The following is a 22,869-nucleotide window of genomic DNA, read 5'->3' on the forward strand; positions in this document are numbered from 1 at the left end:
TGTTCGATGTCACATAAACAATGCTGCTTCAGGTAGAAACTCGGGTTCTATCTAAATACAAAGACACCATTCTTTGAGTGTGTGAACTGATTCCTTAACTGGAAAAAAATTTTTAGATTAGGTAGTAAATTAAATTAAAAACATATTCTTCAGATTCTATGTTTTATTGATGATGGTGAAGTATTTCATATAGATGCTGGTTTAGAAAGAGAAATGGCCATAAGACTAGTCTTCAACTTTGGCCCCTGCAGCAGAGTTGTCTTTTAATTGAACTGTCTCCTCTCTTCTCCTTTGCTAGGAGCAAAGGCCTCAGGTTTGTGTCCTGAGTTTGAAGAGTGACTGACAGAGTCACTTTACTTCCTGTTCCTTGAGTTTCTCATTCACAAACAGAGACAGTGCTAGCACTTCCCCATGGCTTTGCTTCAAGCATTAAACATGGTGAGCTGCTTGAAGTAATAGATTGGTATGTTCTAACTATTGATTTTAGATGTTTGTTGTATTCAAATACATATCACATGGAATCTGATATCTTCACCGCTTTTAAGGCTAAAGGTCCATTGCATGGATCCCTTTCAAATGTTCTCCTGTCACCACCCTCTATGTGCTTTTGGGGTTCTTTACCTTCTAAAACTGACACTCTGTGCCTAATAGAAAGCTGCTCATCCCTCTGCAGCACTAGTCTAGGTACTTCAAACAAATTGATTCATATAACATCATTGTTATCTTAGCCATGGCTTGTTAAGTGTCGGAATATCCCAGGTTAATCTCCACCTTCTTCTAGCTGTGTGTTAGTTCTCTGAGGGCCTTCATCTGTAAAATGGAAATAACACGTTACCTCAGTTGTAAAAATCAAATATGGTGTGAGACCCAACATTCCTTGTTATTGCCCATAACTTTTGTTTCTATGAAAGATAGTCATGGGTTCATCCACTCATTTCTTTGTCCATTAAACCATCTGTTCACTTGATAAGCTTTACTGAGACCTTCTGCCGTGTTAATCTCTGCTTGGAACCCAGGGAGCTACAGAGATGTGGTCTTTGCCTGCAAAGCCTTCATGGTCAGTATAGATGGGAGACAGAGGTGGCAGTGAGTGTCTTAGCTGCCAGATGCACAGAACTTTCTTTCCAGAGTGTGGTGGGTACAGGGAAATGAACCTGTTGTGAGGCATCCCCTCAGCTGCGAAGTCCAGTGCTCCAAGGAGTATGGCCTGGGTTCTAGAAGGCCCCCATTCCCAGGTTCACTGTTAGGTAGCCCTGGTGGCCTCAGGCAGAGTGGCTCTTTACTCTAGTCTCTTGCTTCTACCCAAGGAACAGTTTTCCCACTGAGATTGCTAGCTTTCCATGCTCTTGAATTCTCCTCACCATCTTGCTTTATTTATTTGAGTTCTGAGTGAACAAAATGAAAAGTATCCCATTGCTTCCAAAAGTGTATACCTAGAACTCTAGCCTGGAGGAAGGTATGTATTCTTTCTCAACTTCACTTTGCTCCTTTGTAAAATGGGTGTCATAACAGCTCTTGTCTCGGGGAGTTTTACAAGGCCCGAATCTGCTCATCTTCAAACTCAATACTCAAGAAATGCTAATGCTGTCAGGGTCATGACCATTTGGAAAACTCTGGTTCTCTGGATGGGACAGTGTCTCTTTTCTCCCGGTGGAGAGTCTTGCATTGTCCTCCATGTGTTCCAGACTTCTGTTCACTTTCTGGCCTCAGGCTTTGATTTCTTTCTAAAATATTTCACCCTCAGTTTCACATATTCCCTTGATGGACTAACGTTGATAGCCTGGGAGATGGTGCTAAGTCACGTAGGGCTATCGTTGGGGGTTCCAATGCCCATATCCATCCTCAGCCTGTGCTGGAAGTAGATTTTTCCTTCCTTTCATCACACAGGCTCATCAGCTGGAAGGCCGTCCTCAGCCCCGGAACAGTGAACTTGCTCAGGGAGCTAATTACACTGCCTGTACTTCTCCTTTGTCTCCTGATCTAGCTGATGTGCTATTTATAGTGTTTCCAAAGATGTTTGTCAGTGGTGTCCTTTATAAACCCCTCAAAAATATGACACCCAGGGTGACTCAAGCTAGAACCAAGCACCAGGGTGTCTCTGCCCCTGAATATTTTTGGGGGCAGACAGCACTATATTTTGTTTTATTTTTAGCCTGTAATTTCCTCAATAAGACACAACAGATAGTTCACCAGGATCTTTAGGGTAAATAGATGGAAAAAAAATAGAGGAGGAAAGAAATGGAGAAGAGGAGGGGAGAGAAAGAGATAATAATAATAATAATAAATAATGTGGCCAACACCAGTATACTTGACAGCTACGAACAAGAAATTAAGAAGTGTCACCTACCTGACATCACATGTCTGTGTAGCCCCAGCAAGCTACTCATGTACTCAGACAGGCAGATGAGATGGTTCACTGCATGGAGGTGGGTATTTTCTTTTATCAGAAACCATTCAGCGTTCCCTCGTGTAGCATCTGGGTTTCTGTCTCCATCTTGACCCAGCATTATAGCACATCTCTTTTTCTTGCCTGACACCTGTGAGTAAGAAGCAAACACTAAACTTGTACTGGGTTGCAGTCTAGATACACTTGCCATCAGATGTTAGGGTGAGTGGGACCTTGTAAAAAACACTCCTTTCTCAGAAAGCCTAATTCGGTAAAAGTGGCCTGTGTCCCAGAAAACTGACCCTCAGGCAATAATTTATATCTACTACTGTTTTGGACACTAGAATCCCAGATAAGTGCCAAGGGCCAAAAGGGGTGAGAGGGAAGGAGAGGCAGGGCAAAGATGAGCTATTCTTGCACTTGCTATCACATCACATTATGGAAAATGACCCTTTCACAAAGTGTTAGGCAGTGGCCTATGGAGCCACAGAATCTCAGGATGACCAGACTAGCTGTGGAGTAGAGAGTGGGAGGGAGGAGAGTTATCTGAGATTTTTCCTCTACCTAGGTTACAGGCTTATCCCATGGAGGAACAAATTCTCTGCATTTCTAGAGTGTAAACACCTAGTATGAAATAGAACCTATCATGTCTTGTGCCTCAGAAAGAGGTGAAGACAAGGATATTGACATGGCCAGAAGTCACAAAGTTGGGTATTACTAGAATGGCTGATGTGAAAGCCATGGACAAAGGGAGAGATAAAACCAAGCCCAAGTCCAGTGATACACATGAAATGTCTGGTACAGACTCTTCTGTTACAGTCATGGGATGATCTGGGTGTCACAGTTAGAGATGCCTGGCCTGTCCTAGGCGTGATTTTTGGACAAGCTACTTCCCATCGTGTCAGTGTCATCATGTGTAAAGTAGGGAGAAAATGTTTAAACCCACTTTTCTAAAGTAGCGTCATGAAAAAGCAACTGAGGTGGCAGTATGTCCTATGATTCTGCGTTGGGACAATTCGTGGCAGGGGGCTCAGCACAGAACTTTCACTTTCCCCTTTGAGCAATATTCACAGAGCTGAACAAGCTTGTGACTAATACATTATCCAAATATGATAAAGCAGAATTTTGTGGAAGGAGGTGTAAGCAATCCTTTCAGTGGTTAACATATTGGATGATTAATTCTATGCTGAACTGCTAGGGGTACAAAGGCAAATAAAATAGTGCTCCATAGACACGTGAAGGAAAAAAAAAAAAACAATGAGCAATTTGGGAATTGTACTTCTGTTTACCCTTCTAATTATAAGGCTAATTAAACCCTGATTAGTGGTCCTAATGTAGAAATACTTTTGCTGTGCTTGGTTCCCTTGTGGAACATTCAAGACCCATGAAATTCAGGTACACAAACTTCCATTTACTGAAGGCTTAGCTCACTTCAGCTTTGATCAGACACAGATTTATAATGGAAAACAAAACATAGCCCTGTTAACTACATCTCCCCTTGCCCAGTTTTTGAGAGTGGCAGAGACATAAAACCACTGTTATCATTTTGAACACATTAATGATACAATTGCATAAATTCCAGATTATTAAGATGCCATAGAAAGGTAAATTAGTCCAACAAGTAGGGAAATCAGTACATTCTAGGAAAGGCTAAAAACAGAACTATTATATGACCCAGCTCTACTATCACTCCAGGGCGTGTAATCAAAGACCACCAAGTTGCCATTCCATGGTCACTTCACATCAGGGTTCACTGCAGAATTAGCTATAATAGCAAAGTTATAGAGTCACTCTAGGGGGGGTCTCTTCACAGCTGTGGTATAAATATACAACAGAATTTTATTCAGTCACAATAAAGATCAAAATTATGTAATTTGCAAGAAAATAAATGAAACTGGAGAGCCTCATATGAAGCAAAATACTGCAGCCTCTGAGTGGTGGACTGAGACTCTTTTATAGATATGTACTGTCATATATCTATGGTATGGATGTAGAAATGAGACTGGGGGATGGATGGGAATAATAGGGGTAGTAAGGCAAGTATGAGAGTTGAATATGGTCAAGCCATATGGTGTTCTTGTATGAAAATATCATTATAAAATGTATCACTATGTATAATAATTATACACCTTTTAAAATATTATGGCGTAGGCTAGGGAGATGGCTCAGCTATTAAAAAGATGGCTCAACTATTAAAGTGCTCACCATGCAAGCATGAGGACCAGAGTTTGACCCCTCGTATCAAGTATAAGAAACCTGAATTCATCTTGTGTTTATAATTCTACCTCAGGGGGGACATACACAGGAGGAAACCAGGGACTCACTGACCAGCCTGCCTAATTGAATCTGTGAGTTCCAGACTCAGTAGGAGATCCTGTCTCAGAAAATAAGGTGAAAAACACTTGTTATTAACCTCTGTTCTCCACACACACACATAAACATACACAAACAACAACAAATAAACAAACGAATAAATAAACAAGCAAACAATTCATGGCCTGATAGCTTGTTTCTGAACTGAAATAGTTCAATTAGATGGGTTATTTAAAAAAATCCTTGAGTGGCTGGATATTCCAGAATTCACCTGTAATGCACTGAACACCCAGCTTCATAAATGTATATATATATGGGATCTCAGACTGAACTCCACTCAGAGTAGAAAGATGTTATTCTCAACAGTCAGTTATGTCCAAGGCATATAAACATGACCAGCCTCAGCCAGAAGGACCACCTACATAACTCAAATAATTAATCAAGTTGCAGCATGATTTGTTATTTGGCATGATTTAAGAAACAGAGCTAACTATAAGTGCCTACCTATGTAGTTGTTTTGGGATCAAAAACATTTTTTTTTCTTTATGTGTAGTGTTTGTGGTGTGTATATGTGCATGCATGTGTGTGTATGTGTGTGTGTGTGTGTGGGGGTCCTGTATAAGCCAAGAGACTGTTGGACCCTCTGGAGCTGGAGTTACATGTGGTTATGTGCTGTCCAGTAAAGATGGGTACTGAACTTGGGTCTTCTGAAAGAACAGCAAATATCCTTAATGGCTGAACCATTTCTCCAGTTCATTCATATATATATATATATATATATATATATATATATATATATATGTATATGTATATATATATATGTATATATATTTAATTTTTTCTTAGTGGGGACAGGGGATGTGTACATAGAATATCAAATGTGTAGAGTTCTGATGACAGCCTATGGGAGTGGATTATTTCTTTGTACCATATGAATTCCTGGGCCTTGAACTCAGATTGTCAGGCTTAGCCGCAGGCAACTTCATCCACTGAATCATGTTGCAGGCCCCAATGATTTCATATGTTAAAATGGAACAAAAGCCATTGAAGATGAGTTTCTACCATGTCTCTAATTCTATAAAGGCATTTTCATGTCTCTTTCCATATTCCTTCCATAAGACAATGGTGATTACTGGGCTGTTGTTTCCAGGGGACAGAATCTTCTCTAAAGGCATTCACCAGGGAGCAAGAGCTTACCTATGCCTGCAACACAGTGGCTTCTCTTGTTTCTTGTAGAGTGGCCCAGTTTCTAGGGAGCTGCCACTGCTGGCTGGAGCATGAGGAGAGCAACTGATAAAGTCTGGGAGTCTAGGCACTGATGATATTCTAGCATGAAACCCTTTGCCAGAAGTACTGGCAAAGGCCTAGCATACATCAGAGATTCACAGCCTTCAAAAAGCTGTGGTAGACTTCACAAGTCAGTGTGAAGCAAGACCTTAGAGCCAGGCCAGTTGTCCAATCAGAAAAGCATTCTGATTCCTGTGCTGTTTGGAGAGTTTCATGCTAGAAAGACCCAGTCTGGGTGACTGCCACATGGCAGGACAGTGAGATGCATGCTCAGCATGGATTTGCTGCAGGCCTTAGCGATATATCAGGAAGACAGTGTGATGTATCTTTGTGTGTTTGCCCCACTACTGCAAGCCTCTGAAGCTACAACTAATACCCTATTGGCATTCTTTGTCTTTCTCTTCCCCCACTTTCTTCTCCCCCCCCCCTTAGACCATGGGAAGGGTTTTATTTGAAACAGATGACTTGGACTGGGATTAGATTATGTTATGTAGAATTTTTTTTTTTTTTTTTTTTTTTTACCAAACAAATAGTGGTTTCTACCAGGGGATAGAAAGGATAGTTGATGCGTGAGGGGAGCCTTTATCCAGCTAATGAGACAGGAGTCCTTCTAGTGTAATAGGCCAATTGGGTTCCATCTGCTCTTCTTCATGCTAAACATGACCAGTCTCTGGCTGTTCCCATAGACACAGACTCGGTCATATTATTCTCTTATATTTGTCCCCGTGGCTCAGCTTTTAAGAGCTTTACCATTGTAGCTTTCAGAAAGGCAAAATGCATTCTGAATTAGAGTAAAAGGGTTTTCATTTATTCTCTGAGACCCATTATGCATAATGACAAAGGACAACTTTGACTTATTTCTAAATGTCAGATAGCAAAACATCATCTAGCCAGAGAAAACATGGCCTTCCCCAGAACAGAAGCCTACCTGAATGCCTGCTGTGAACAACTGGCCATGTCTTAGAATTCTTGCTATTGCCACCAGGACAAGCATCAAATTGGGTTAAAGGACAAAGCATTGCCTTTTTTTTTTTTGTAATCTATCATTTTCCAATAGTTAATAGTGCCTGGATTTTCTATATGCTTACTGTTAGACATGAGGACCTGAGACCTGTCCTTTTTTACTTAATTTCATTATAAATCCCAAAACCTAAGAGAAAGTATGATGATCTAGCTGCATATAGTCTCCATAATTTAGAGTAAGGCTTCTAGTCCCAATTATTGGGACCTATTCTTCATAGAACATCAAACCCAGCATTTCTAAGACTGTGGGTCATAACCCCTTTGGAGGTTGAACAATCCTTTTTTAAATTTTTTTATATATTATGTTTTCTTATTTTACATATCAATCCCAGCTCCCTCCCTCCCTCTCTTCCATGTCCCCAAACCCCCTTTCTGTCCCATTCCCCATGAGCTCCACAGGGAGGGTGAGGCCTTCCAGGAGGGATCATCAAAATCTGTCAAGTCATTTGGAGTAGGGTCTAGGCCCTCCCTCCTGTCTCTAGACTAAGGGAGTACCACTCCATGAGGGAATGTGCTCCCAAAGTCCTTTTGTGCACCAGGGATACATCCTGGTTCCACTGTCAGAGGGCCCATAGACTGCCCAGGCCTTCTAACTGAGACCCATGTTCAGAGGGTCCGAGTCAGTACAATGCTGGTTTCCCAGATATCAGCTTGAGGGTCCATGAGCCCCCCTTGTTCAGATCAGCTGTTTCTGTGGGTTTTTGTAGCCTGGTCTTGATCCCCCCCCAAAAATGGTACTCCTACCTCAACATTCATAACTGCCTATATATAGTCCACCAAGGGAGTGGGTGGGGTCACATGGGCCACTCCTCTATTGTTGATGAAAAACTAATGAGTCTGATCTCACAGTCTTGAGCAGATAATCATAGCTACAATGAGTACAAAGTCTATTTCATGTCCAGAACACATCTTTCCCTGAATATCTCCCCATCTCCTAGCTCTTATATTCTTTCCATCCTTTTATCTGTGGTGGTCTGGGCTTGGAGGGAGTGATCCAGCTGCCCCACTTGGAGCCTGAGCACTCCTCTTTCCCTTGGTTTCAGCACTTTGAAGATTGATGGTCTTCTTCATCAGCCACCACCTGCTACAGTTGGAAGCTTCTCTGATGAGCTTGGGTACAGTGCAAATCTATGGGCATTTCACAACACGACCATGAATACATGAACTAGAAACTCCTTCCTTACTGGCTAGTTTTCATGATGTTAGAAATACATGGGCTTCCGGAGGAGAAGAGACATTAATACTCTTACCCAGTTATAAATCCTGCAATAATGACCAGACAGGCAAGGTACTTTATAGCTCAAGAGTAGCATTATTTTTATGAGTATAAACAACCTTCTTACTGTGTTTGAGATCTGCTTCACAGGAGAGAACTCATGTCTGGTTCTGTAAACCAAATTATTTATAACTTTTAATCCCTGTAACATGAACAATAAAAGACACAGAGACTGATATTGGAGTTCAAGCCTCAAGCTGAAGATCAGAAAAGCAAAGCAGCCATGCACTAGCTCTCTCTCTCCCTCAGACTGAAAGATGATCCTGGCTCCAGCAAACCTCAGACTGTTGCCTCTCCTCAGTGTGCCTGGAGAATCATGAGACTTCAATGTCTTTCTATTCTCAATGTGGCTAGAGAATAAGTGCCTTATATTGACATCTTGCTCCTATGCCAAATACCCCCCTAATGCTGGCATAAAAGGTGTGTGATCCCAGGTTCCGAGATCATCTTTGTGTGAGCTGTTTCTCTTTAGGACTGGATCAATCTTGTGTAGATCCGGGTGGACTTGGACTCACAGAGATCTATTTAGCTCCTAATACTGAGTCCTATGCTTAAAAGTGTGTACCACTGCCTCCTAGCTTCTAGCTACAGGGTTTTAAAGGTGTTGCCTGGCTTCTATGGCTGTGGCTGACATTGCTTTCAGCTTTCCTCAAGGCAAGCTTTAATAAATCATAAGTAATATGTCACCACAAATTCCCATGTTAGAAAAAAAAAACCCTCAAACCAGTGATCTAAGTTCACATGTTAAATCATAGAAAAACGAGGACAAATCAATCAAAAGTAGGAAGGAGGAACTAATAAAAATTTGAGTGGAAAACAATGGGACAGAAAATGGAAAAAGGAATAGATAAAATCAACTAAACTAAAATACTGAAAATATACCAATTCTTGTGTCCACAGTTCAGTTTCTACATTTTAGTTACAGTGAACTATAGTTCCAAACTACTTAATGACAAGTTCCAGAAATAAACAATTCAATAGTTTTATGTTGCCCATTGTTCTGATAAGCATGATGAACCCTCCTGTTACACTTTATCTCAGCATGTAAAATTTTCCTTTGTCCAATGTATCTGCAGTGTATGTACTGACAACCCATTTGTAATTCAGTAGCTATCTCAGTTACCAGATTGACTGTCACAAAATTAGCACTACTTCTGTTCAACTATACTTATTTCACTTATTAATAACACTAGAGTATAAGGATAATTATGCCGGCAATATGGATATACCAACAAGAATCTGTAAAGCACTTCTATATGTGATCATCTCATATCATCTTATTTAACCACATGAAATAGAATGATAAATATAATACAACATGATATTTTGATAGAGAAAAAGAGGGATCTAGAAAAATAGAACATTAATTTTTAATGCTTTGTTATAATTTTTATTTATTTCATTTCTGTGCCCAATTTATAAATTAAAGAATTTTGTATACATATATTTTTAGTAAACCCTTAATGTTTTTAGGGTTTGGTACCATCCATGGTTTCAGATATCCATTGGAGTTTTTGGAACATGTCATTTTAAAAATGGGTTGACTCATATTGACCAAATTTATGACATTTTGCTAGACTGAATTCTATGGATTATTTCATGGTAACAAATTAAACAACTGATGAAGAAAGTTATGTTGAGAGATACAAATAATAATACTGATCCAAATAGTTGAAAAAGTGGATAGATTTATAGTAAGGAAAGAAACAAAATAAGTCATTAATTTTTTTTTCAGAGAAAAGATTAGGTCTAGATGGCTTTCTCGCTGAATTCCAAAAATTCTGAAAAAGATTTGACATTGTTTCTTTGTGAATTCTTCCAAGATCTAGAAGGGCAAACTTCCCAGGTTATTCAGTGAGACCAATATTAACCTAGTATCACACCAGGAAGGGACAGTGAATCTACAGAACAATAGTTCTTATGAATGTAGATGAAAAGTTATCAATGCATTGGAAAACCAAATTCAGAAAACTGATGGACTGTGTGTCATGACCAACTAGAATTTATCTCAGGGATGCAAGCTTGGTTAACATATAAAGCAATTAGCATGTTCTGTCTCAATAGAATTTATTGATAATATGGACTGTCTTAATACATGCTAACAAGTATCTGATAAAATTCAATACTTGCTCATGGCAAATGCTCTTGATAAATTAGGAACTGTATCCTTAAGAGACTAATGTGTTTCATGTTGGATGGCTAAAGTCTGATCAGAGGGAAGCTTGGAAGCTTGGCTCCATGGCTGTTTTTTCACACTGCAGAGGTGCTATCCCAGGGCTTATAAGGGGTTAGGTTGGTCTGAATCTTTAGTGTATGTAGCCCCAGTAAGAATGATTGCTACATTTTTAATAACCAAAAATCAAATAAAAATAAAGAAGAAAATGCAACAGAGACTTTATATATCCCAAGAAGTCCAAACTACTTATTTTATTTATGTAGAAGTTTACCTGCCTCTGGTCTTAGTCAGTAGGAATACCTCTGCTCAGAGTATTGGGACCATTGACCATGATTACTTTATTTTCTCAAAGATTTGCTTAGTTTTAGATTTGCTCTTTCTCTCTCATACACACACAGACACACACACACACACTGACATACACACACACACACACACACACACACACACACACACTGGGGAGAGAGAGAGGGAGAGAGACAGCGCATGAAACTAGGGTGAACTAGACCTAAGTAAAATGACACATGTGAAAGAAAGTTCCACAGTGAAGCCCCTTGCACTGTATGCTAATGTAAAAAGTGGAAAGGTTAAATTGAAAATTAAATTGATAAGTGAACATGTGCATATTTATGGGCTGTTATTTGATATTTTGATACATGTATAGGGTATATAATGTTTAAATCAATGTCAGCATATCTATTATTTTTAAAGTGAAGACATTCAAAATCCTTTCTTGTAGCTTTTTGAAATAATACAGTATGTTATCATCAACTAGAGTCCCTCCGATCTGTGATAGTCCCCAGAACTTACTTCCCCCCCCCCTCCAACCAGAACAGCACCCAAGATCGACTCCCCTGCTCCATGGTTATCTTGAATTATCATTTTAAGCTCCAGGAAAGCAAACCAAGTTTACACCTTAAACTGATTATTTTCAAGGCCAGACTTTTTTTTTGATCTGAAAGGCACACACTCTCCCAGGGGAGAAAGTTTATCAGCATGGCTTAGGATGAAATGTGGGAGAATATATGTGCCTTGAGGAAGGTATTTGTAGATGTTCATGAAATATAGATTAGAAATGAAAATGTGAGAGGCAAGGATTGAAGGAGGTACCCATCCAAAAGGGGTCACTGAATCCATGGTATTGGGTTGGAACAGTCAAGGTCTGCTGAACAAAGAGAGACTGAGAGACGACGGATGAGGGCTGCAGTGTCCAGAAGAGATGCAGAGTATAGCTGCATGTGCACATATTTTTTTTTCTCTACACCTGTGACAAGGTGTAGAGAACTGAACTTAAACAAAGGCAACTAACTGTCTTGCAGTGTTGGGATTGTAGAGTCCACAAACAAGGAGTCTACAGGGTTGGCTCCTGAGGGTCATGACAGAAGTCCTGTTGTAAGGCCCACACTAGATTCCTTCAGGCTGTGGCTTGTGACAGCATGTATTCCAATCTTCACTTGATAGAGGTCCCTGTGTTCAAATTGCCTTCTCTAGGAGGATACTAGTCCTATTGGATTAGGGCTTACCATGTGACCTTAATTAACTTGATTACCTCTGCTTCCCAATAAGTCTGCTTTAATGTAGTACAGATTTGGACTTCAGAGAAGAAACAGAGGATGCAGTTCAGCTCACAGTGTATGTGCACACGTGCGTGCATGCATACACATGTACATCTACTTACAAGAGACAGAGATGAGGCAGCTAATTTCAGAAAGGAAGGCAGTTAGTGACTATTTCCAAAAGCTTCACAAAGTGGGGATTGTTTGAAAAGGACAGAGCGTTACATCTTTAATTGGTAGGTGAACCCTGGTGTCATAGGAATAACTGCTTGAAGATGCCTAGAGGACAGAGTGCATGGATCCCTCAATCTGTGCACTCCTGTTTCTAAAGCCTGTCTCCTGCTGAATTCCATAAAGTCCTCTTAGAAGTGACCTGTTTCTCCCCGTTTCATGGATTAGAAAATAGATATTTAGCCATCCTCCCTTCGTTTCAGATTCTCTTACAAAAGTTCAGACTTGTGTATCTCTGTTGTTCATTTCTGGAGCACTCAAGCGTATGTAGGATCTTTTATGGTATGGTTATACCTTTCAGTTTTGCTTGTGAGGTGGGAATGTCCCTATGCATTTTCCAGGAGGCACTGTAGCTCTGCAAAGGAGAATCAGTAAAGGCAGAAAGACACCTCGTGGATTGGTTTTCTTCTCCAGAGTCTCCCTGTGGCCAAAGCACACAATGATCAGTGTGTTAGCATCTCTTGTAATAAGCACAACTGTTGCTAAGGGAACACACAATTCTACCCCACCCACCCCATAAACATGAGTATTAAGATAGTTACATCATCACATCAGATTAACTTTGCTTTTCCATAACCTCAACTCCAGCTCCAGTCACCAGCAAAAACTAATGGGGCCCTGGCTAGCCTAGAACTCACTCTGTAGCTCTCGTCTGAAGCACTGGGATTTCAGACATATGTCACCATGCCTAGCTGATGAGACTTTGCATGCATACAGGAGCACAGAAGACAACTGACAGACACCTTCCAAGTGAGCAGGGCTCAGGCCCACTGACCTTGCCTCCTGCACTATTCCCCTTTCAGGCAGAAGACTCTGGCTAATTACTGTTGCCTCTGCCTCTCAACTTCTTCTTTGAATTGGGGTACTGACAGCTCTAATTTTACTTGTTTCTTTCTTCAGAGCTGCCTTGGTTGCCTATCTTCCATACTGGATTTGAAGAGACATGTTTGAAGGTATTGTTTTTACCCCATCATTCGAGGAACTCTATTCTACAGCAAAGCTTGTCCTAGTTATAAACTCCCTTTGCCATACATTCTACCATCTGTTTCTTATGTACACTAGTAAAGTCAGCTTTACTTTACTCAAGTAAGGCAGTGTCTGTGTAAAATGGCCTTGTGTAAGGAGGTTGGCATGGATTGGGGTAGAATGTTACAAATACCAGTGTCCAAGCACTAGGGCTGGAACAGGGATAGTGAGTTGAACTGAGACCTCCCTGGTAAGTGCAGGCTCTGTCTGGAGGGGGTGACTGCTTTGCAGCTCTGGCAGAAATCCTCACAGTTTGTGAAATGCTGCCTTGGTGCTATTAGGTCCTATTATTTCACAGGAAGCCAGGAACTTTGTTTTCTTTCTGAACTGTTTAATGTTTAACTTAATGGATTTATTTATTTATTTATTTATTTATTTATTTATTTATTTATTTATTTATTTGGTGTAGAACATGTAGCCACACTTGTGGGCTATGATGAACCACTGACTACCCCAAAAACAACAGGGAACAGAACTCCATGTTTGCTTGGGGCAGAGATTGAAATCTCTCTCTGTGACTTACTTTTTCTATAAAAGTAAGGGCCATTTTAACTTTCCCAGTGTAATAATGAAAATATACATGCAAATCTTAGCATAAGATAACTTGATCTTTAAACAAGCAATCTGAATAGATATTCACCAAAGAAAATATACATACAGTAAACACATAGAAAGAGCTATGACATCACTCATCATTGGGGAAATGCAAGTTAAAACTGTACCATGTACTGTTCCATGGTGTACATGACCAAGAAAGTTCAAGTAAATGTTGGCAAGGGTAGGAGGAAACTGGAGTTTATAACATGTATAATTGTTTCAGCTATTTTAGTGAAAACATAGGATGGTACAGCATTTTGGAAAACCTTTTGAATTTCTTAAAAAGTTAAACGTGAGTTTACCAGATAGCCCAGCAATTTTTTATGTGTCTTTATCTATCTATCTATCTATCTATCTATCTATCTATCTATCTATCTATCTATCTACCTATCTATCTACCTACCTATCATCTATCTATAACCCCCCCCAGAGACTTCCCTGAAGGTAATGGAAGCATTATATAGAGAATCATAATAATTAGGGTTCAGATGTGTGGTGATATATTGCTTGTACAAATAAAGTCTTTCCAAAGGTTAGAGAATGGAGCTTGCCACTAACTAACCATAGAGGTCTAGAGATCTGTTCAGATAGACAGGAAGTGAGGTAGCTGAGTGGAAACAGGATATAAGCAGGGAGAAACAGAAACTTGCTTTCTTGTCTTCTGAGATGCTAATGAGGTAAGGTGTTGCTCCTTCTCTGATTTCTGAGCATTTTTCTCTGACTGCAGGATTTTATTACATAGACCAATTAAGAACTCCAGTTACAGAGATGACCATATGCCAATGCAAAAACACATAAAATATAATATTTTTGTCTGATGAAAGAGCAACCATCCTAGGAGAATACTGGATTATGGATGAACCTGAAAACACTATGCTTAATAAACTGAAGCCTATGCCCAAGGTTGCACACCATCTAATCCCCCTTGTAAGAACATCCAGAAAAGAAAATGTGCAGAGGCAAAGAGTAACATAGTGACTGGCTGGACCTGGGCATGGAAACACAATTGACATTAGAAGCATAAGGGAATTGCTTTGACCTAAAGCTGTCTTTGAAAATTGTTGCATGATGCTGTGAATTTATCAAAGGTCTTGGAATTACATTTAAATCTGTGAATCATACACTATTGGATTGCGCTTTGGTAAAGTTTAAAGCAAGTCTAGCCTTGCATATGGCAATTACTTAGTAAATGCAATTGCTTTTAGCTGTTCCCACAAGAAGACTGAAGGGAAATTGTTCTGCAGTTAACGGACCAAGCCCTGAAGCTGAATTCAAGGCTTCCTACTATCTAGTATATACCCTTACAAACACATTTACCTCCTTAGGCTTCAGCCTCTCCTTCTGGAAGACTGAAAATGGCAATCAGAGAAATTGTTTCTTTAAATAATCGAAGCAAATCATGCATATGAAGTGTGAAACCAAGGTAGGTCTGCAATGACTGACCTGACAGTGACATCGCTGGCTGTCAAGATTCATCACCTCCGTCAGGCTCATTCTTTCCCTTTAACAATAGTGACTGCTATATACAAGCTTCTCTTGCTCTTGGCATCCAGGCACAAACCACAGATTTCTTCTCTAGAGTTTGGTTGGTTTATAGGTTTGCCAAGTAGCCTGGGCTTGGGATGCTGCTTAGCATTTTCTTACCATAGATTTGTTAGCCACTTGTGTGAGAGTGTCACCTGGCAGTAGATAAGCAGCTTTAATACCACTTGACATGTTAGCATATGGGCTCCATTGTATGTGCTTTCCATCTGGGATGCTCATGCCCCTTTACAGATGCTTTCATCTGGCTGCTACCTCCTGCCTGTAGGGTGGTCCAGAAGAAAGACTTCTTTTTGCAGAGTGATAGAATGACACAGGGAAATTGGAGAGCTTTCCAGGGATGGGAGCCAGTGCCTAATAGAGGGGGATGCCTGGAACAAGGCAGGAAACACACATCCTCAGCTCTTAGGGTCAGGCACTTAGTGACCCATCTTAACATAAGGAGCTGATGCTTCTCTGGTATTCAGTTTATTTACCTTCATTGGCAAGAGGTCTGGAACATGCCTGTTGTTCTTTTTCCTAAAACTGCCAGTACACTCATGTGACTGATGGGATCCCACTGGCATTAGGGAGTGGTGTGTTACCGACTATGGTGAGCCAGAGTAGGATCAGCCTTCCTTTCAATCAGTATATATTCATCAGTTTCTCATTTGCTCCACAGGGGAATGAGCCCATAGTGGTCTTTCAAAAGTCAGATAATCATGGTTTGGAATGTAAGTGCTCCTGATTTTTTTTTTTAATATTAACAGTTTAAAAGTTCATCAACCAAAAATCTATCCATTGAGTGGACATAGTCCAGATCTTCACTGTTATGTGATCTGCTGTGTTTATCTAGAATGTTTAAATCAGGAGCTAAAAGGAACTGGAGACAGTATAATGGAGAATATCTTCGTGTTAGTAAAGGTTGGGCTGAATTATTGATGAAAGTCCCTCTGTCTTCTCTCTGTCCTTCTCTCCCTCCCCTCAAACTCTGTGTGTTTGTGTGTGTGTGTGTGTGTGTGTGTGTGTGTGTGTGTGTGTGTGTGTGTGTGTGTAGTGAAAGGACAAAGAATAGTTAGTGTCCATGTCCAGGAATTTGGGGGTGTGCTTAGTTTTAATAGCAATTCCACAGTCTAAAGAGGGGGGGTATTATAAACTAGATTAGCCAGACAGTCTTTAGAAACACCCAGGCAATTGGAAAAGCCTTTACACCACCTTTCTGCTTTGGGTGGATATGTGTCTGACCTCCATCCCAGATGAAGCAGGTGCTGCTGAAGAGTGCAGTAGCCACACTTGTCACAGTCTTTGCGGATGCACACTGACTGGTGATTTCAGTATCTTCCATCTTTGCAAAACAAAGAGCCTTGGTGGGAATGGAGGTATCTCTACCCATTGATGTCCAGAGGGTGTGTGTTAGGGTTTACAGCTGGGCATAGAATTCAGACCTCATAAAGGGAGCTCTTCTTGCATCTGGTCACTCATATATATTGGCATGCATTTATACACATGCATATTGTTTGCCCAAACTCTGCTGCATTGTTTAATAGCTCTCATGGTATACATGTGTGAAGTTCATCCTTTTCTCATGGAGTGTGCAGCTATTGCCATCTGTGGCCAGTATAGTTTGCATTCTTGTTTTTAAGAATAACAGTTACCTTCTGTTTACATAGCTTAGTGACCAGCCATAAACATACAGAAGTTATGTTTGGGCACTTCAAACTAGCAAGTACTCTTCACAGAATATAGGTTCCAATAATTTTCAAAGCTGTTGTGACTTTGAATTTCTCCCTATGTCTTCAGATCAGCCAGGAACATGTAAATACCTTGGTCCACCTGAGTAGACTCAGCGAGGCTTTTGCTTGTCTTGGACTATTGGTGCCACTGGAAGTGCCTTGCAGACCATGGTTTCCAATCTCCCTGAGTCTGAGTGGGTTTTTCATGTTCGTTTCAATCCACCAAGAGGCATCTCCCAGCAGAGAAGTCACCTTCACCTCTCTGCAGACTTCCTCATCAACTAAGCTGAGCAGGTGGGCACTAGGGGGCATTGGAAGGCAAGAAGGCACAGATTTCCACTTTTTTGACCCAAAGCTCAGGAGACTGTCAAGGATAATTACATCTCAGGTTGTGGTATGCTGCTGCCCTATCTCCAACTTGGTTTCAATGGCTAATTTTATTATCTTTGTGCAGCCTTACAGATATTGTTGGGGGGGGGGATGCAAGGATTTGCCCAACTCCTTGTTTGGCCATTGGTAAAACTCTTAATAGATTAGGAGATACACAGAACATGGAATCCTGCCTCGGCCAATATGAATGCTTAGGACTTTGAAATATTCCTGAAATGCAATAAATGGGAAGAAGTTTCTAGATTAGAAAGAATTGCATATGGGTATCATGTGGTGCATGTGTGTGTGTGTTTGTGTGGGTGTTCTGTGGTTACCAATTGTTGGAGAGATCTCATCCTGGTGATACTAATGGAACTTCATGTAACTTTTTTATCCTCTTTGTATTTGTCTGTGCTATTTGAATGTTTTACTTGTGTGTGGAATATCCCACTATTTTTTAAATCCAGTGTAATTATATTTACTTAGAAGAGGGAAGGAATGGAGGAGAAAAGGACAGAAGGAAGGACAATAGCTTGTCAGGGGTTTGACAGACTACTTAAGAATGGTGGTTATTTGGATCAGCCCTCTCGATTCACACACCTGTGTTCAGAGAGTTGACAGAACCGTCAGTCTTCTGTAAAACTGTCTTTTGTCGCGATAAGAATATCCTCTTTTCCCATTACCTTAAGGGCTGTGCTCTTGGAGTTCATCCTTTCTATCTCCCTCCCTTTTTGCACCCTGCTTCCCATCTGCCACAAAATGCTGTTACCTCTTTCCCTTCAGTAACCTGACTTAGCCCTCCTATGCGTGTTGATTGACACTTCCTCCTTGTACATACTCAGTCTCTCTCTCTCTTCCCAGCACAGTTGCAAAGCCTTCTAACCAGCTATGATGCATTTACTTTCATATTTCTTGCATCTCATTATTTATATTATAGTCAACTCAGTCTTTTGAATTTTCTTTTTCTCTTTTAAAAATTTTTGAGACAGAGTCTCACACTGGCCCAGGCTTGCATAGAAGCTGGCCTTGAACTCATGGTAATTCTTCTGCCTTAGCCTTCCAAGTGTTAGAATTATTAGCATGAACCCTCATGCCTCACTCAACTCAATCTTTCTAACAAGAAACTCTGCACGAGTCTATTGTCAAATAGTAAAGTCAATAGTATTGAACTTGACCTGCAGGCTTTTGGTGATCATGGGTGCTTACAATCCTAACTCCGGACTCCATAATGTAGTGTGTTTACTAGTTCTATGACCTTAAGTGAGGTACGTAATCTCTTAAGTTAAGTGGGGTGTTGACAATACTTACTTACTTTGTGAGATTATGATGAATATGTATATTTTATATGTATGAAAGCCACCAAGAGCTGTACAGGATACTTGAGTATTCTATAAACATAGTCTTTTATAATTGCTCATTTTCAATAACTCTCCATTATTTACCTGTAGTCCAACCCCAGCATAGATTCTGAAAGCACTTTACTTTTCCAAACTTGCATGATTTAAAAAACAAAACAAAACAAAACAAAACACGTTGCTTCTGTCTGAAATGCAAGGCTAGCCTCTTATCTTTATATGAAATATTTCTTTGTCTCAGAAATAAATTTTCCTATTCCAGCTTCCAGCTAGGACTATATCTCAGTACTTGCCTATCATGCCCAAGGCCCTATTCTTGCTGGAGGTACAGCTTAGTGATATAGCGCTTCTCTCATGTGTGGATGGCTCTGGGTTCTATTTCCAGCACAGGAATAAAACAAAACAAAACACTATTTCTAGCCTACTCTTCTTGTATTCATGAATATACATTACAATTGTTATTTGAAAAGCTTTCCTTACTATCTGACCTTGAATTCTCCAAGCTGTAGACTTTGGCTTGTTTATTCCAGTGCCCATTAAGTGCCCAATATACAGCTGACATTCAGTAATTCTAGTCTTGCGTAGATGATAAACTCTTCTGTAGGTGGGTAATGGACCTTGTGCATTCTCTGCCTTTCTTGGCCTGTAACTCACATTGCTGGGCTTAGTGATACATGTGCATGATCCTCCTATCAAACTGCATCCTTTCTTCTTGCCCATTAGGGATTCAGCCTCTCATCACTTATTGGCAGCAAAACAGAAAAGTACTGGGCTAGCTCTGGTTGAGTATCCTTCTCTGCACAATGGGTTCTGCTTTAGTTTCCCCATCCAGTACTAGAGACTTGTTTCCTAATAGATGGGGGAGGGGGAGTCCTCTAAGCAGATAATGATGCCTTGATGTATAAATATCAGTCTCTCTCCTTAACTTTGCCCTCACTCGCTGAGCAATAGGGATGAAGTATCTTTCTTATGATGCTGAGTGAGCTGAGCCTAGTTCTGGAAACTGGAGCTCCAATAGCCACCTTCCACATGCAGTGTGCTGCAGGACACTCAAGCTCCACACCTCAGATTCATACCAACTTCTCTGCTTCCTGAAGTGGTTGGCTCAGCCATGCTGCCATGATGCAGAATATATGGCACAGAGAGTTTATATAAATGTGCCCTAGGTGATCGTTGTATCAACTCACAGAGCAGCTCAGCTGGTTCCCTAGAGACAGCCACTTATCAGAGAACCAGTTCCTTCATCCTGTTCCAAATCCTGTTTATCTGGAATGGCATGGTAAGTGTTCTCTGTAGCTTCTTTCAGATGGTGATGATGGTGGGCATGGATGAGTTTGATGGCATTCATTTCACATGTGCTTGGAGATATTGACTTCTTTTTTGTTTGCTTTTTCAAGACAGGTTTTCTCTCTGTAGCTTTGTAGACCAGGCTGGCCTCGAATTCACATAGATCTGCTTTGCCTCTGCCTCCCAAATGCTGGAATCAAAGGTGTGCTCCACCACTGCTGGGCTGATATTGACTTCTTAAAAGTAAGCCAGATGCTCTCCTGAGTGTCTTGCAGCATCATCTCTTCGTTCCTCATACTGCCCTAGTGCAGAGACCTTTAAATAGGAAAGAATCAGAGAGGTTGTGTATTTTTGCTTCAGGTCCAGTTTCAGCACTGGGTCTTGAGCTTCCTAGCAAGGGCCTGGCATGTTTTCAGAACTGGATAAATTGGGTCTCTTGTGTTTTATACTGAAAATCTTATCCATGGTTTCATGAAGGGGTCTCTGTGTTCTTGTTTCCTCTAAATATCCAACCAAAGTTTGTGGTCCCCCTCCCTGGTTGTCAGGGTTTCCTGTCATGTAAATCTGTGACTGACTGACTGACTGACTGACTGACTGACTGACTGACTGACTAACTGACTTTGCATTGGATGCTGTTATATAGACCCAGGCTCTGGACTTGCCTCTTCCTGGCCATGGCCAGAGTCTATATCTCTGGGCTTTGCCCCAAAGACTGAGGTATCTCATAGTGTCTCCCTTCTTCTGAGTTGCCACCTTTGGGAAAGGACTCAGGTGTAGTTCTGCCTGACTTTGGGTCTACCTGCCTATTCTCAGCTCATGGGGATTTCTCTGGAAATGCTGGCTGCTTTGGATTTTTCTTTCCACAGAATGTAGCTCCACTTACTGTCCTCACACTTTATTCCCAGGTGGTAGATGACCTCTGTCTCATGTGAGCTTGGAGGTGGTGCAGCCTGTGATACATTTTCACAGGTTTTGAGCAGCTGAGGCCTGATGCCTGGCCTTGCAAGGTGAGTGCCCCAAATCTCACTAGACTCTCCTCTTTTACAAATTCATCCTCTGGATTCATATCTCCATTATATGACTTTCCTGCTAAACACAGTATTCATGCCTTTCCCCCCAGGCTCTGCACTAATCCATTACGTGTGGATAAGGCATAGACAATGGTAAATGCCCCCTTGCAGGCTGGGGAATTAAATAGATAATCTGAACTCTGCTTGGGTCTGTGGCTTACTGCATAAGGTAATTGTTAAGAGGCTTTTGCCTGCCTTCCTCAATGCAAATGAAGAGAATAAGTAAAAGGGAAAGCAGCTGGCAGTTGAGCCTTTGTCAGTCCTGGTGCTGAAGTCACCAGGACAGGCTGACTATGATTTTCATTTAACCCCTTTGGGCTGCTGTCCCCCAGTGAGGTCCCATAATCAAGAAAGATCAACTCAACGTTTGCACTAATCGCACAATTGATTCGTGCCTGGTGCAAGTTCCATTCCACGCACAATAAATTGCGCCTTGTTCATCGTTCTATCCCCAGTGCCCATAAGTGTTAGCTCATAATGGGCATTTAATAAATATTTCTCCAACATTTGTAGAGTCGTTAATTAGCAGTATAAAAGTTATTTCAGTAGAGAGCTATTGTAAGGTACAGAGGTCATGGACTGAAAGGATGCCAAGAACCATCGCCCCCATGGTTTCTAAGTCCCTGCTATATCTGTTCTGCTGCATTCCAGCAACTCAGAGCTAACCTGGTCCAGGTGGCTAAGCTGTCCCTCTGCCACCTGCCTTCCACCACAAGCTATTGTCTGTGCCAAGAACACCCTCCATCCAAACTGTCTCCTTTCTGATAAAGTACTTGCTAGGGAGGCGTGGTAACACTGGTATCCCATGCCCTTTTGGGCTTGTTATCCAAATACAGTGACTGGACCTTGATGAGCTCACAAAGGAGGAAATGGCAGAGCTTCACAAAGAAGCTAGGGCTGGCTGTCAATTGCTATTTCCTCATGCTGGCCTCAGCATGGCTTCGGAGAGTACAATGTACACAAAATTATAATGTTATCAGGCAGGCTGGTGCTGAGTGAGGACAGCCGCGAGTGAGGACAGCCGCTTAGGAAGACATACACCAGAGGCAGGAAGGCACCAAGGCCATTCTGAGGCCACCATCATCGTGTGTGTTTGTGTTCTTAGCAGAGGGGAGTAGAAATATAATTTCCATGAAGATCGTATTATGGATTGTGACTTGAGAATGCTTTGGCAAAGGCCTGAGGGGAGCCTTTTACTTCCTGAGAGGATGTTTCTTCTGTGGGGGTGGAGGGAAATGAGAGGAGAAGGAAGACTGCCCTTGTATTTTTTGATTCTCATTGGGGATGCTGGAGGTATGATGTATGCTGGTTTCCTAAGCAAATCGCAGCAGGATGGTGCTTCATTTGAACAGCGCTGATCCTGCTTGGCAGCCATGACACATGTCTTGCTACATTTCCAGATGTGGGGATAAAACTCAAGGAAGATAAATGGCTGTGTTCACATAATTAGTATCACTATAAAGTTCAGATCCTCAGCTCAGTTTACTGTCCCTCCTCCCGGGTCCAATGCATCACTCCGGATTTCCATTTAATGTTAGTTATCTTGTTCTCAGTCTAAACTCGTGGTCCACATGTGGACCACAGTGCAGTAGCTTTTCTAGTTTCTGAACTTAATCCATGCTGCCCCCACTGCATCTACCCCTCCTGCATGTGTAGGATACCT

The sequence above is a fragment of the Phodopus roborovskii genome, unplaced genomic scaffold (genome assembly GCF_943737965.1).
Source record: "Phodopus roborovskii unplaced genomic scaffold, PHOROB, whole genome shotgun sequence".
In the NCBI taxonomy this organism is placed as follows: domain Eukaryota; kingdom Metazoa; phylum Chordata; class Mammalia; order Rodentia; family Cricetidae; genus Phodopus; species Phodopus roborovskii.